General features: G+C 40.7%; 1 pseudogene; it reads left to right on the top strand.

Moving 5' to 3' along the window:
* Nucleotides 1–860: 860 nt before the first annotated feature.
* LOC116630005 lies at nucleotides 861–1,909 on the top strand (annotated as a pseudogene).
* Nucleotides 1,910–7,339: the final 5,430 nt, after the last annotated feature.

The raw sequence follows: 7,339 nt of genomic DNA, 5'->3' as shown, positions 1-7,339 counted from the left end.
AAGTCCAGATGTGGGGTTTTTTTATACACGGGGAGGGGAGTAGAGGGATAAGAGAAAAAGTGATATGTTAGCTAGAAACAATAGCTAGTAATAAAGTCCATTACAAATGGCATATGGAATTTGCTTGTCTTGAGTCATGGGACAATATGGTAGACCTAGTAGTTTTGCTGAGCTGAGACAGGCAATTGACTTTCAAACTCGCCTTAATAACAATCATAGTGATTTCAAGAGTAAGCAATTGTGCACCACTTTACAGTTGAAAAACATTTTCCACACATTACTTCCTTTGAAAAAAAAAGATTCACTTCCCTTTCACTTTTGCCAGAAGATGGGTTCCTGTTTGCTCTCATCTCTTCAGAGATTTACTCTAAGAAATATTAATCAAAATGTCTAATGTTTCACTTCTCCAAAACCAGCTTTATAGGATACGGATCCTATAAACACTCCAGAAGCTATACCATTTAGCCTTGATCTCAGCAACTGCCCTTTAACACAAAACTCTGAACCTCCCACATCTGAAGCTACTCGCACCGAGCCATTAGTCAACATTTAAGAATCTACTGGGCAACGCCCTACTGATAAAGCTAAAGTAAAAATTTTTAATGTTTGAAATAGGACCCATTAGTCTCAGCATATAAACTCGTGCATGCCATAATGTAAGGTTGAGACTATAAAAAGAGTGCTGATGTCAAAACTATTTTAAATCTATAATGTTTACATGAAGCATCTCAACATGGAAAATTAAAATAAACTACAGGCATAGATACTAGCAAAATGTTCAGCATGTTTTGGGTAGTTAACACAGATTAACAACATAAGTAAAAGGACACATTAGCCTGATGAGGACATCAGCGTGGGCGATGGCTGCTGCTTCCCTGGTGTCCACATTGGCCACCCGGGTGCTCTGGCCCACACAGAGCTGCCGCCTCTGCCATCAGCCCTTCCACCTCTTGGTAGTTGGAACTTAAGCTGTTGTCACTTCTGGAAGGAAACTTGCCCAGCAGATCAAGCAGGAAGTGCAGCAGGAGGTGGAAGAATGGGTGGCATTGGGTGACAAGCGGCCACACCTGAGCATGGTTCTGGTTGGTGAGAATCCTGCAAGTCACTCCTACATCCTCAATGAAACCAAGGCAGCTGCAGAAGTGGGAATCAACAGTGAGACAATTGTGAAACCAGCTTCAGTTTCTGAGGAAGAACTGTTGAATTTAATCAATAATCTAAATAATGATGATAACACAGATGGCCTCCTTGTTCAGCTGCCTCTTCCAGGGCACACTGAAGAGAGAAAGATCTGCAATGCTGTTTCTCCAGACAAGGATGTTGATGGCTTTCATGTAATTAATGTAGGACAAACATGTTTAGACCAGTATTCCATGTTATCAGCTACCCATGGGGTGTCTGGGAAATAATTAGATGAACTAGCATTCCAACCCTAGGGAGGGAAAGTGGAAGGTGGCTGGGAGGTCAAAAAATGCTGGAATGCCCATTGCAAAGCTACTACACACAGATGGGGTGCATGAAAATCCTGGAGGTGATGTCACTGTTAAAATATCTTGATACACTCCCAAAGAGCAACTGAAGAAACCTACAGTTCTTGCAGGCATTGTGGTCTCTGCTGCAGACAGTCCAAATCTGATCACAGCAGATATGAACAAGGAGGGAGCAGCAGTCATCCATCTGGGAATAAAGAGAGTTCAAGATCCCATAACTGCTAAACCCAAGTTGGTTGGAGATGTGGGTTTTGAAAGAGTCAGAAAGAAAGCTGGTTACATCACTCCATTCCCTGGGGGTGTTGGTCCCATGGCAGTGGCGATACTAATGAAGAATAATTATTGCTGCAAAAAAGGCACTGAGGCTTGAAGAGCAGGAAGTATTAAAGCCTAAGGAGCGTGGAGTAGCAACAAATTAACTGTTGCCTTCTGTGATGAAGAACACTCCAAGCCAGTTCAAGAGGCAAAAGAGGCCAACAGAAATGCAATGTTTTTTTATGTATTTTACTGAAATGGTTTAGAATGATGCTTTGTATTTACTGAAAGCTTAAATGGGTGGGTGTTTGTGCACATAGCTCTGCAGTACCTCACCACGGAGCACGCCAGTATCATGCTGGGTGGTATGATCCAGTCAAGAGAAGCCATTACCCTACTGATTAACATGGAGGACATTGTCTTGTTGAAAATGGATACTTACACCTTTGTCAAGCCACTTCAGTTAAAATTTGCCTTTTCTAGGATTGCATTTCCCAGGAGCGATTCCAATAAAAGTTGATACTCACTTTAGGTTCCAAACCTTTCAAGTTCAACTGGTCAAACCAAAGGAAAAATGTAGCTAGAGAAAATTAGGGAAAAGGTAAAAAGGAAGAGATGGAAATTGAGTAGAAAAAAATTACTCTAATTTTTACATATTGTATGTAAAAACTACATGTTAACGGTGTCCTGAGCTGTTATGCCATGGCTTAGTCATTGGGAAAATGTTCAGGGTTGTTCCACATACTGTAAGCCTCATTTTAGTTACATTCATGAGGTTTCCTGAATTTTCTTCTAGGATTGAAAGGCTTATTTTATAGATTATTTGTGTGTATTATCATATCTGGCTTTTCCTACACCCTTAAACTTAATCATTACATCTTTGTACTGATGGGGGTGACTGTATAGTCTCCTTGGTATATCCTGAAACCTATTTTTGATAAACAAAACTTGGGCTGGATAATCATTAGGGCAGCTTGTATAAGTACGCAACTTACTTTTCCACCGAAGACTTGTCAGTAGCCATCTGCTTTTCTCTGATGTACCTGTTGACTTTCCCCATGGGCTTTTGAGAACTTGAGTTAATATTGAATTTAATCAGACTTTCTGATTAAAAGGTTTTTTGTGTGTTTGTTTCACAGTTGCTTTTTTTTTTTTAAATAAAACACTTCTGACTGGTATGGGGGGAAATAAAAGATATATTTAGTTAGTTTAGGAACAAATATTTTTTGAGTGCCTGCCATGAACCAGGCACTGTGCTTGAAACTGGGCATAAAAATATAAATAATATCTCTGTACTTGAGGCACTTAATATTTAGGGGAGAACAATGCATACACACAGTGGCAATTTAATAGGGTATTTGCTGAGCAAGAGGAATACTAAGGGTACTAAGGAAGACTCAGGGTATTAAGAGAGTACAGAGAAAGGGGAAAACTGACCCAGTTTGGAGATTAGGTATAGGCTTCCTAGAAATTATAATGCCTGAGTTGGGTTCTAAAAAAAGGGTAAGAATATCCATGTGAAGGAAAGTAAGAGGAAGATTCAAGGCAAAAGGAAAAAAAGTGAACAAATGTGTAGAAATGTGGAACAGCATGAGGTATGCTAAGACAAACACATAGTTCCAATCTAAGTGTAAATTATAAGGCATGAAGTTGGAGGAGATGAAGCTGAAGAAGTAGTGTTATGGACTAAATGTTTGTGTCGCCCCAAATTCATATGTTGAAGCTCTAACCTCAAATGTGATATTAGAAGGTGAGGCCTTTTAGTGGTAATTAGGTTTAGTTGAGGTCATGAAGGTGGACCCCTGCTGATGGGATTAGTGCCTCCATAAGAAGAGGAAAAGATACCAGAGCTTCCTCTATCCACCATGTGAGGACACAGCAAGAAGGTGGCCATCTGCAGGATAGGAAAAGGGCCCTCATGGGAAACCAAATCTGCTGGCACCTGATCTTAGAACTCCCAGCCCTCAGAACTGTGAGAAATAAATGTCAATTGTTTAAGCCACCCAAGCCATGGTATTCTGCTACAGTAGCCCAAGCCAACTAAGACAGGTAGGTAGGAATAAGTTCATGAAAGGCTCCAAATACCTTATGGAGGAGCTTCTACTTTACTTTGTAAGCAATGGGAAGTCACTGAAGGGCTGTAAGCAGAAGCCAAAGTCAGAGTTATATTTAGATGAGTAACTGGCAACTTTGCTGAGCATGATCACAAATCCTATAGCAGAGTCACCCATGAAGTGACTATTGTAGTTAGTGAAGGACAGAGGGGTTTACAGCTTGTAGTGGTATAAACAAAAAGAGATAAAAATTCAACAAATTTGTAGGAAGAGATAAAAATAATCAGATTGTGGTAATTATTGTGTGTGCACTGAATGGGCTAGTGAAGAGTCAAGATTCATACCTGAGTATTACACCTAGAGAAATGGGTAGATGGCAGGAAAAATAAAGGATATCAGGAATACAGGAAGAGGAACAGGATGGGGCACAAATAGGAGAGGAAGAAGACACGTCTTTGACATGTGATGCTTAACCTGCCAAAGAATATCCATGTATATTCAGCAAAAAGTTGTATTTGAGCCTCATTCTCAGTGGAGGGGCAGAAATACAAATTTATATAACATGAGAGACAAAGAGATTTCTTAAGCTTCTAGAGAATAAAGAAGAAAACCCATGTAAATAATCAGAAGTCATAATTGCTTTAGACCTCTTAAAAACAAGAATGAAATTCCAAAGACAATGAACCTGAAGGCTGTGGTCCCACACAAGTCCCATAATGCAGTACCTGTAATTAAGTCTAGAGGGAAAGGCAGGTCTTAATAATTGTGGGGGGCGCCTGGGTGGCTCAGTCAGTTAAGTGGCTGCCTTCAGCTCAGGTCATGATCCCGGGGTCCTGGGATCGAGTCCCACATGGGCCTCCCTGCTCTGCGGGGAGCCTGCCTCTCCCTCTGCCTGCTCCCCCTGCTCATGCTCTCTCTCTCTCTCTATCAAATAAATAAATAAATAAATAAAATCTTAAAGAAAAAAAAAGAAAGAAAATAATTGTGGGTGTTGCTTTTGTCATATGGACTAAAATGGAATCTAATACATACAAATCCAATCAAGTGTGAGAGCTGAATTGGCAAGAAAGCCACACCCTGGACTAAAAAGAAATGAGACTGCTGAAGAGGTAAAACACCCCAGGGCTCTTAACTTGCTAAAGGCAGGAAGCAAGCTATGAAAGCTGCTCAGGCACCAAAAATGGCATATCCCAATGCTCTCTCTTTAGAAATAGCCAAGGACAGGGGCGCCTGGGTGGCTCAGTCGTTAAGTGTCTGCCTTCTGCTCAGGTCATGATCCCAGGATCCTGGGATCGAGCCCCACGTCGGGCTCTCTGTTTGGCAGGAAGCCTGCTTCTCTCACTCCCGCTCCCCCGCCTATGTTCCCTCTCTCACTGTGTCTCTCTGTCAAATAAATGAATAAAATCTTAAAAAAAAAAAAAAGAGTCAGACACTTAGAAATAGCCAAGGACAGAGATGGAAAAGGAAGAATGACTCAGAAGGTGGAGAAAATCTTATAGAAAGAGAGTAAAAAAATTAAAAAAAAAAAAAAAAAACCAAGGGGGAGAAAATATTAGGAAATTAGAGAACAAGTATACTGTAATAGGAGTTCCAAAGAAGCTAATTAGAAAAAAAATTGGAGAGGAGGAAATCACTGAATAAATAACTCAAGAACATTTCTCAGAACTCAAGGACATAAGTCTGCAGACTAAAAGGGCCCACCATATACACAAATAGACTCGTATTGAGGCATATCATCATACATTTTCAGAATATGGGAGGAAAGAGAAGATTCTACAAGCTTTCTGAGAAGGAAAAAACAGCTTATATGAAAGGATAGAAATCAGAACGCCTTCAGACCTCTCACAGCAACATTAGAAACGAGACGAGTGGGAAAATGTCTACAAGATTATGAAAAAAAATTATTTCCAATCTATAGTACAATATTCAGGCAAACTATTGATCAAATGGGAGTATGAGGCGCTGAGGTGGCACAGTCTATTGAGCGTCCAACTCTTGGTTTCTGCTCAGACCGTGATCTCAGGGTCATGGGACTGAGACCCGACTCAGGCTCCATGCTCAGCATGGGGTCTGCTTGAGATTCTCCCTCTCCCTCTCTCTTTGCCCCTCACACTTGTGCTCTCTCTCTCTCTCTCAAATAAATAAATAAATCTTTTTAAAAATAAGAGACTAGAATAAGATTATTTTTAGATATTCAAAGTCTGAACAATATTTACTTCTCATGCACAATTTCTCAGGAAGCTACTAGAGGATGCCCTACCAAATACACAGAGTAATCCAAGGAAAAGGAAGTTATGGAATATAAGAAATAGAAAACTCAACACATGAGAGAGGCAAAGGGAATCCCAGGATAATGATGAATGAAGACCCCAGGAAGACAGCAATACAGCAGCTGTATAGAGGGCGCCAGTCCAGGTCTCAGTAGTATACTCCACAGTTAAACTTGCTGAGTAAGTTATGATATCATTACCAAGATGGTTGAATGGACCACATGCTGAGGACACTCATTACACCCTCAAAGAAGTTCTGCTTTTACAAACTTCTGAGAACTGGAGGCTGGCTAATGTGAATTTGAAATCTAAAATATAGAGCAGGACTATATTCCTATTAAAAACCAGCAGCTGGCTCAAGACAACTCTACCCATAACCCATTGTGGTGAGACTTACATCTTCCAAGACTAATTCATGATCTTGCCGCCTTACCATTCCAGGAATGCCTAAATTCTCAGAGAAGCAGAAGCCAGATTATGACCTGGAAACTCTATTCATAGGTTTTCTTCTGAAAGCCTGCATCTATCAATGGTAGTACTATCCTCTCTGTCACATCTAGGTTTGTACTCACTACTATCTCTTTATACTATCACCCTTCACATTCTTTTTACGTGAAAATAATCACTGATAAAAATAATAAAATATTAAACTGAGAATAAAAGAGAAAAGGAAAACATCTGTAGGGATATAGATCAATCTTATCATAGTGGTATATTTTTCAGAGTCCATCAGCAAAACAGAAAACTAACTTATTACATTGCAAACACAGAAGCTATTTAACACAGGAGTTAGAAGGCTAAGAGAATGCAGAGGAAACACTAAGGGAACCCAGAAGTAATAACTGCAAGAAAGAGCTACCATATCCTTGGTCTGGGCAACAAAAGGGAGATGGGGTTACAAGAATCCAGATACATAAAGGAGGGGCTTGGAGGAGTGAGTTCAGACATTTGTAGGAAATCCCATCTGTTTCATCTGTACTTCTGAGGAGTCCCTGAGGCTGGTTCTGGAACTGCCAAAAGGACATGGAGACTGGGGCAAATTACCAGTGCTGGGACTAATACTGAAAGGAATGGGAAAAAAACTGAGAAGTGCCTTTTCCCTCTTCCCACCCCCTATTGATAAAAACCTTCCAGGAAGCCATCTGGTAAAGCAGTCTGGGAAATGTCACTGGCAGAGGCACAGCCCCAGCTGCCCCAGCCGCAGCATCACAGAGTAAAGGAAGGCAAACTTGTTGCTGAGGACTCCAGACAATAACTAGCTCAGCTGGCT

This window comes from Phoca vitulina, unplaced genomic scaffold, assembly GCF_004348235.1.
Source record: "Phoca vitulina isolate PV1807 unplaced genomic scaffold, GSC_HSeal_1.0 scaffold3, whole genome shotgun sequence".
Lineage (NCBI taxonomy): Eukaryota > Metazoa > Chordata > Mammalia > Carnivora > Phocidae > Phoca > Phoca vitulina.
This window is presented reverse-complemented; position numbering and strand designations above follow the sequence as displayed.